This window comes from Glossina fuscipes, unplaced genomic scaffold (assembly GCF_014805625.2).
Source record: "Glossina fuscipes isolate IAEA_lab_2018 unplaced genomic scaffold, Yale_Gfus_2 1, whole genome shotgun sequence".
Lineage (NCBI taxonomy): Eukaryota > Metazoa > Arthropoda > Insecta > Diptera > Glossinidae > Glossina > Glossina fuscipes.
Genome location: NW_023998415.1, coordinates 12,315,701 through 12,325,970, shown reverse-complemented (window position 1 = coordinate 12,325,970; position 10,270 = coordinate 12,315,701).

The following is a 10,270-nucleotide window of genomic DNA, read 5'->3' as shown; positions in this document are numbered from 1 at the left end:
TTTTTTTTTTTTTTTTTTTTTTTTTTTTTTTTTTTTTGTATTCAAAAAATTATTCTTGTACAAATAAAGTTTAAAAAAGAAAAAAAAACAGGAAAAACTAAGCCTTTTCTTTAACATTGATATTAAGACATGTTCTAACTGTAGTCTATTATATTATCTTGATAGTCGTCGTGGCTATCCATTCTATCGTAGTAGTAGTATATCACAACTCGGTAAAGATTTTAAAAATTGAATTACTATCGGAACTATTGAGATAAAAAGGCTTAATATATTTTTTCGTTTGCCTAATTATGGCAGAATATTGCTAAACTAAATCACAACATGCAGCACTTAATGATATTTTTTAATACGTGAACTTAATTTTGTGTTTGTTTAGTGTATATATTTGATCAGATTTTTTTTTTTTTGGAAGACTAACAATCGCCACTTGTGCGAGAAGTACCAAGACCTATATATTCATTGAAGTCTGATTATTATATTTTGGGCAAAAGTTTCTTGTGACAGCGATCAATATATAGTTTCTCTTAGCAATGTAAAGCAATGTAAGCAATGAAAACCCAAAGGTAACAAATTCAAAATATCAGAAAATAACATATACTTGTTTTAATTTTGATTCTTTATTAAATACTTACAGCTCAAGTCAACCCATAAACTTTCTAATGTATAGGGTGCTTTATCGATTTCTTTTTATTTATTAATTTTTCGGTTGGATTTATAAGCCAACATTTTAAAGTCTACATTTACGTATACTTTTTCTGAAAGTTGCACTCTTATGACTTAACTTCGCTTTTTCGAAATCAGAAGTATCGTCTCGTATTAGTACCGAAATTATTTATCTGCTGAAATATTACTTATTTGCTATGAGGCGCAACAACAAACTATGTTCTTATCATATTTTAATAACGGTCACCATTGAGTGCACAAGCGCCGAATACACTCATCAGCCCATAATCCAGCAATAAAGTGAACAAATATAAATAAATATGAGCAGTCAAGCTTAAGGCGTTGATATTGGTTTACCAAAAAAAAAAGTTCATGAACATAATCACCCTAAGGCTGAAATCAAAGTAAATCTCTCTCTAACTCTCCAACTTTTCCATTAGAAGATAATAATGATCCATGGTATCGGAGGTATTAAGAAATCAATCAAATTATTAAAATGTGTAAATTGCTGCAACCATAGTCATAGGTGCGAACACCTTCCCTAGCTGTTACAACTATGACTACACTTACAGCCCCAATGGTTAGAGTGCAAAAAAATTTCTCGATTTTAGATTTAATCTTCTAATAAGCTTTCAAAAACTTTTGGGTAAAGTTGGGCAAAATTAGACGAAAACTAGACGATAGTCTTTCAAAGAAATCAGCTTAAGTTTCTTAAAAACAGTAAATTTTCATTAATTAGAAATTGGAAAATTTGCAATTAGTAACCACACGATTATTGCCTGATTTTAACTTAGACCATTAGTTATAGCTTAGAATCATTTTGATCATATAGGTATCGATTCAATCAGGGTCGCGGGCCGCATCAAGTCATAATAAATTGCATTCATTTATTTCGTGAAACCTATTGTTAGTAAGTATCCGGCTTGCACCAAATTTCAGTTATACCTGTGACGTCAATTAATGACAAAGATAGCAAACAATTAATCAAATTGATTTTAGATTTTTTAAAGCTCCCTTCTACGTGCACAATAACTAAGTTCGACTATTTAATGATCAATCAATCTCTCTTAACTAATTTTAATTTGTTTATGCACATTAGAGAGAATTCGCTAAATGTCGAGTGATTAATGCCTAAACTAAGTCTAAAGTTTTTTATTTTTATATGATTTGTACATTTAACATACAATCAATTTATGGCTACTGTAACATTTGACACAAACATGTTAGTTCTTACACTATTCAGCTATGTTCAGACCGAAATCTCTCTCTCTCTCTCTCTCTCTCTCTCTCTCTCTCTCGCCACCGTCACATCATATACAATAATTTATACGTTTACCAATCTGCATATAGTGTTTCTTCGGCAGGTATTTCATGGAACGAAGACAAAGCTTTATTTATTATTATTACCCCAACTTTTTTTTGCTTCCTGGCAATTCCTAACTGACTATTGCTTATCATATCGCTTTGCCTGTGAAATTTTTCAGTGAGTTCATCCTTCTCATATTCGCTTATTATAAATCTAAATTTAAATCTAAGGTTTTTCTGGCCAACTAAATTTCGCAATGCTTAAGCAGGAATCTTTCGATGGCTACTTTAGCTTTTTCAAGTTCATCTTCGCTGCGGCAATCTACCACAATAACCAAATTGTTTCGCACCTTTAACATCTTTTATCTTGAAATTTCTTATTTATTTCTGAACTAATTTAGTTCAATTACCAAGACCTTAGCCATATCTCCATATATGAGTTTTTGATCTATAGACCTTTTATCTAAAAAGCATTCGTAGCTTTTACTAACATTTTTCGATTCGATTCTATGATTGTTTGCTTTCGAGAAGATAGTTTACTAATTTGTACGGTATTGACGACAAAGAAATGATTGTGGATTGTATTGACGAAATCATTGTGTTTGGGATTGAAGCATCGAATATATGCAATTGCTTGCAACGCTCAACTGCTTCTAAACTATAAAAGATTCATTATACGCGACAAGTGTTTATTAAGAAATGCAGCAACCGTAGCCACGGTGCGTATGTATATTGAAAGGATTTTAAAAAAATCATTTCTGGAATTGATTGAAAATGTTTTAGGCTAAATGATTTGATATTCGAAGAATAAATACATTTGAGTTTATTGATTCCATGATAGTTCACTGTTGAAACATCCCCTCATAACTGTTTGAGATCTCCTGTTAGTCTAGTCTGCGTGTTTTAATAATATTTTTGATCAGCATTATATAAAAAAAGATCAATTCAGCTGCGTCTGTCTGTCTCTTGAATTACGGTTACGATTTCAATAGCTTGCGTAGAGACATGAACTTTGTTCAAACACCAAATAAGATTTCAATAAAGTCAGGCGAGTCAAGAAATCGGGAATCGGAAGAAGAATCATTGTAAATATAAATTTCTGTAGATAATTTGTGAGTAAATTTTTTAAAAATCACAATTCAGTGATACCAACATGATCTCAACAAGGAGTTGAAAGGGCGTTTACGATATACTATTATATATGTGTACATATATATATATATATTTATGCACTTTCCGCCGGCTTGTGATTTTAGGCCAGTTTACATTTCGTTCGCAGAATGCGAACAACTTAGGTGCACCGTTACAGAAGTATTTTTTCAAAAACCTCTTACATAAAACACAACCTTTCAAGCATTCGATGCTTCCTTTGTATCTGCCTCTTTTTGAAAGTTATGACCCAACCAACTCGATTTAAGCAAATCTTTTGTTTAAAAACAACTTACGAGTATCACATCCTGCTATCATCAAATACGTCTCTGGTTTGACACGTATATAGCAACAGTGTTGGAAGAACGGTATGATTTCTGGATAGTATTAGCCATCAAGCAAAATGTGTCAAAATTTCAAGACGTTTCGATCGTTAGGTACAAATTTTTCTTATTGACGCTCTTCTATTGGTCCTTATGAAGGCTTTCGCTGACTATTGTCCACTCGGCTGACTGCTGATTTCACTTCAGAGTAGAGTAATGAATTCATATTTTACCCATTGTCACATATCATGCGAAAAAATTCTTTCTATTTCGCCTAAACAGCTCCAAAACGCGCTCTAAATCGTCGACAAATTGTTGTTAAAAGTTAAAGTAAAAGGCTTTCTCTTGGACGAACATTCATGCACAATTAATAAATACACTGCTCCCTGATATCATTGACATATCAGGTATTCATGCTAATTCATGCTGCTTGTTTCTTTTTCCCAAAACAATTTTGTGAGCAACTGCCAAGTTCGGCCGGGCGTTCAAAGCATTGAGCATCGTCGGTGTTTGCACGGCCGCAATTGAAATCAGAAAACGACTCCTTTACCATTCGTCTCGACGAAGCAGCCAATAAACAAACACATTTGTCGCACCACTGCATTCCTTGAATGGCATTTTTTCGCATGACAAAGCAATTCTTTATTAACACGAAACTCGGATTTTTCCATCCGTTTTGAATTATTGCGTAAGTAACGCCACTAAAACATTTGTAACTTGTAAACTGATCGGTCGGAATATTAATGAAAATTTGACATATATCATTTGAAGACAGGCACTATCCAGAAATTATATGGGCCTGTCAGCAGTATTGCTGGATATGCGTTAAACACATGAGACTTGGTGAGCGTTGTGTTGTTTATTAATCCTTTTACTCGCTGGACATACCGATGTATTTTGAGTTAATTTTTGTTAATGTGGGTTTACTTTTAGAACTTTTCTTTCATTTTTTTTTTCATTTTTCTTTATCTAATCTTTAGCTGCATAGGATGTCTGTCTCTATTTTACGATGCCGTCAAATAAATGGATTCGAAAATTTTTATCGTCCTCGTCCATATTTTGATAATTTTTTTGCAGACAGTTTTCATGAAGATTTATTGTAATCACATAAACGACTTTGATAACAAGAAATTACGCTTGATTTGGAAAGAAAAAAACATATGAACAACCCCCCCCCCCCCCCCCCCTCCCGTCCTTTAGAAAAATGGAACGAGTTTTACATGAACAATTCTAAACAATTAATTTAATTGTTTGTGGATAGATACATGTGCCAGTTTATGCACTATATTCTGCAAGAGTGAATAGAGGACATATAGTATATTATTTATATTGTTGAAGAAACCATGGTTTTGTACTTGCTCAATGGCTGGATAGGTCAGAAGCGTATGCGTTTAATGCGTATGCGAATCTCCAATGCGTTCTTTATCTTTATCTTCAAGCAATTTGCACAAACCTTATACGCTCCCTGTGTTTGCCCAAAGTCATCACAAAAATTCTCCATGGCAATCCATAGCTTTCCACGCAAATAAATAATAAAAAAAAAAAATAATGTTTTTCAATAATTTTTTTTTTTTTTTTTTTTTTTTTTAAACCTCCACTCAGGTGTAGATGAAGTCGTGTGGATATGTTGATGGTGCAAATGCATACAATACGATGTATATAGTCTACATTAAATAAATAATTTCAATTCAATAATACAAAAATAGCTGTTAAGCTTAATTTTGATAGTGTAATACTAGGCTATTACGACAAAGACTATTTCGCTAAGCAGTTGAAACAGTAGCAAAAAAAATAAATAAATAAATAAATAAATAAATGAATAAAAAAAAAAAAAAAAATGAAAACTTAAAGAGAAGAGAACAACATAGAAGAATGTAAATTCTTTAACCAAGTTCTCCTACTGTTGAGATCTCCAAGTTTTTAAGCAAAACGCGGCATATTGAGAAATCTACTTTAAAGTTCGGCAATACTTTGATGAACGCGTTTTCGGGAATTTCAATAATTAGCTTTTGTAAATGCCGCCTTACAATGTCTGGGCCCAATAAATAGTATTTAGAGCATGCACGACACTCTCCAAAAGACTTACTAATCATGGCTTTAATGCCTATAAATGCCTGTACATAAACGCGTACACACATATATAGTTGTATGCCCGTACCTCTGTAATTCAATAATCAATAAAATTGTATTGAAAAACTACGAAAGTAAATAAAACACAGCCATCAATGACAATTACCGAAATTTCAGCTGCCTGTCGAAAAACTAAAAAAGAGAGAGAGAAAAAAGAAAAGAAATATTAAGGAAAAAATACTACTAAGATACGATGCATGTCACACACTTACACGCATTATGCGCACAATTTCCAAACGCACTTTGTGACGAGAGACCAAAATCTTAAAGTGTTTACTTTGCTCTCTGTTTAAAAAAAATCACACACATGTAAAATCTTTTTAAACTTGAGAAAATAATTAATTGTTAAAAATTGGCATTATTTTTCAAAATCGTATTAAGCTCTCTTAAAAGCAAGAAAAAAAAAAAAAAAAAAAGGAAAAAGAAAAGAAAACGAAGAAGAAGAAGAAAAGCAATTTTAAAGCGGCATAGTTTAAACGGCAAAATTGTAGCGAACTGTTTGTTGGTTTGTAAAAGTGCGAACGGATTCATTTTTCGGCGGGCATGTGAAGTGCGTACGGTATGCAACAAATTGAACGAAATTGACAGAAAACAGAAATATCGATCAGAGAGTCAGTCAGTCGGTGTAAGGAAAAACATGACAGTAAAATAAAAAACAAAAATCCAGAAAATAATAAACGAGAACGTTTATTTTTGGTGTGGCATAGTATTGTTGAATCGCATTTTCTTATGTAATTCAAGGACTTTTTTCGGCGTTACGAATCTTAGCATAATTGACATGCTCCGCTGCGAACTCAGCAATCTTACGCTTCCTCCCGATTGTCTCGTTTACCGACAAAGATGTCGGTAAGCGTTTATTAGCGTATCAAAATTGTCAAAACAACACGTGAAGCAATGTGCATGCTATTGTCACAATGACTGAACGATATCAAAAGTTGCTTAAACTGAATTAGTTGCACAAACCTGTTGATGATGAAAGCAAGCAAGCAAACGTTTACTTTCATAATTGATTTACTTAAAAAACCAAAAAAAAAAAAAACAAACACAAAAAACAAAGAAAAACAATAGAACACTGACATTAAAATGGAAAAGAAAAAAAAAAAAAATAAATAAAAAATCGCAACAGTAATCACAGTTTCAGTTCAATTTAGTTATCAAAGAGAAGAGAAGCTAGGAAGAAGAGAGAAGCGAACCAGCCAACTGTTTGAAAGTTAGTCAAACTCCTATGCCCTATAGAGTTTGAGTATGTAAACGAAAAACATTGAAACCCACATAATTGCTAAACCACATACGCGATTTTCTTTAATTTGCTCTAGTGAACAACCGAAACCCCTATATGCGTTTGTTTATAGTAAGTAGTAGAGGAAAATTAGAAAATTCAACTTAGAAATGAAATAAAGGGTTAATGAACCTTCGCATGCACGGCATATTAATTATGCCATTAGATCAGATATTCTTCACGTGTTACAAATTCCATTTGCTATATGCCTCACCATCTCAATTTTTTTTTTTTTTTTTTTGTCAATATTGTATTGATATTGAGTTGGTTTTGCGTAATTGCGGCTATCAATAAAATTAAAATTTAATCGGAGTAGTTTCCGAGAAATTAAAGGAAAAAGAAAAACAGGACAAATTGTTAAGGAGAGAAAGAATAAACGCGCGCTTTAAAAAAAAAAAAAAAGAACAATAACAACCCTTGAATGATGTGGACCAGTTTATCAGCAAATATATGCATTTTTTTTGTTTTTTTGTTTCTTTTTTTTTTTTTTGTTCTTCTTTTCGAAACAACATCAGCAATAACACCACACAAAAACGACAATAACACGGCTATTGAAAAAAAGATGTCTTAGGTCAGGAGCTGCTTGGTTAGTTAAATGCAGGCGCGCACCTTTACAACGCAAACGCACAAACAATATTAAAAGTTAAGCAATCAATATACATACATATAAAATCGTGTAAGTATATATATATATATATATATATATGTAGGAATGTAGGTAAAAACGAGCAAGAGCCAAAATCCGAACAGAAAAACGGTCTCAAAGCAGGTGAAGTGACTGATACATCAATACATATTACAACAAGTGCCGCTCGATTATATACGTATGTGTATGTATTATGTGATTGCTTTAATGCTATTCTTGTTATTGTTTTTGTTATTGTAATTCTTGCTCCTTTTTTTTTTTTGTTGGTCTTTTTTCTGTAAAAGTTTTATCAAGAAGGTAAAAAAATGTGCAGTGATCTAAAGCCACCTGTAATTGGGTGCTGTAATAATGATCAGCTCAACCAGCCGCTCTACAAACACCGATTTTATGATGTCCTTCCATGTATATATGTATATTTTATTTTCTTTGCATTTTGAGTCGAGCCTTTTCGATTGAACGCACGCATATATACAGGAGACGAGATTTCTTATTGACGCGAGTAACTGCACCTGCTGTTAGAGTCCATGCGCGCGCACATGCTTACACTCACACATAAAACGGAACCTTTTGTGGCCTAAATGAATCCTGTAAACTCGTCTGAACAAACCATCATCAGCAAGCTACTGCATAGTGACAAACATATTGAAAACCATCACAATGATGATGACGATGGCGCAAAACTCTCTATCCAAACTGCCCGAGAAATGTATGTGTATATGTTGCGCAGGTATTCATGTACTTTGAGCCAACACAACATCAGCCTTAAAGTGTGGCTCAAAAACAAAAAAAAAAAACGACTACAGCCGGTTTTATAATTTTTTTTTTTTTTTTTTTTTTTTTTTTTTTCAAGACATATCACTGAAAGCACTACGCCGGCGTTTAATAAAACACATGCTATTCATACCGACTTTTGTAATGAAAATTACAGCAGCTTGCGCCATATACCCTTACGCATGCAAACTGCTTTTCTAAATGATTAAAAAAAATATTTTGCGAACTAGCATAAGAAAGGAAACATTAAGGGTTAACACCACTGTGATGGTCTAACAGAAAGTACACGCTTGACAATTTCCTTAAGATGAAAGGAAAGGTCATAGAACAATAATATTTGACGAGGTCATTATTTTTCAAAGGCTTTTTTTAACGACAACACCGACAACAGCATTCGGCCAAGGCATCAGTGGGATGCAGTGTCCAAAATTCCAAGGAAAAAATCATTTAATCTAGCGAAAGACGATTGATTTGATTTATCATGTTATCAAAGCGTATTTGAATGAAAAAAGTTCAAAAGGCAAGTCCTTGTTAATAAGTATCGTCTCAATTAACTTAAGGGAATTCTCTTAACAAAGTTATATGTGCCACCAGGCATTAGGTGAGAAAGTAATTTATTTAAAACCAACTATGCCCCGAAAATGAAGAATAAATACAAGTAAAAACACATTACATCCTATTTGCTACAGTCATTAATTTTAATGATCTTCCACAATAGGTATATATATGGGGAGAGGTCGAAAAAGTGATTTAAACCATTTTCAATGGCGTTCATCGTTCGCCCTAAAATTTAATCAAAGTAGAAGAAGAGAAATTGTGACTTGTGACTCGAAAAAAACAATTCAAGACGAATACACGAACAGCTTAGATCGATTCAGTAAGTGATTCTTAATGATGTTGGTGATTAGTTTCGAAAGACTGATGTTCTAAAACAAGCTTTATTTCATTGGTTTTGTACTTAAGATCGGTAATCGGAATGCATTATCTCCATGTTTGGTAAAGCTAGCGGCAATAGTAGAAACCATACACGAAAACGGCACAAATACACCGGATCTATCTAGACGAAATTATGAAAGACCAGTAATACCCACTCAGCAATACTTAAGAAGAAATTCGTTATTGTGCTTACAATGGATTGAGATAGAGATGGAGACGTAACAGTAAACGTGAAAAAAAAAAAATTAATGCATCTTTTCACACTTTTCAAGGGCGATGAGACAGAAAAATAAAATTTAATCATAGTTCAATGAAATTTGTTTTCAATCAACTTTTCTCTGATATGGCGATTCTTCCAAATACGTATCGCATGCGAAAAAATGCATCTATCATAGTTATATAAATATGTACATGCATACATCCAAAGTAATTTCCGAATATTTACTTCAGTGGATTAGCACAAAAAACAACTGACAAAAATGACATCTGTTGACAATGCTTCATCAAATGCGTTCCCCACTTCGTCACAAACTAGGAATTAAACGATCTGATCCAATACAAACTTCAGTTAATATCTTATTATACATAAGATTTCATCTTCTTTTGCAGCATATATGACTGGCTTAGTAAGAATTCGGATTGATCCGATTTCTTTGCCTATCACCAGTTTCTACATAAAGGCCCGCCCATGACTTATGCAAGTTTTCAATGAGTATAGCGATTTTTTTTTTATTTTTTTATTGTAATTTGTCTTTTAATGGGATAAGGTTACGTGTAAAATGTCGCATAGGGCATAGGGATCTCCACGATTTTGCTGGCAAATGCATATTATTTCTGCATAAATTTGGCTGAATTGACGTGCACGGGTGTCAATCATTCTCTTCGCAGTTGACGAAATTAAATCTATATTCTGACCATATTTTAAACTAAATGTACGAACTATGGCCGTCAAACTTTCATTATTTTTGATATATTGTTCAACAATGCAAACGCATTACTCTCTCGTGTAATATTTAATATTTAAGCTAAGCCTAAACTGTTAGCGGTGAAAGTGTTCCTTTTTTGGGC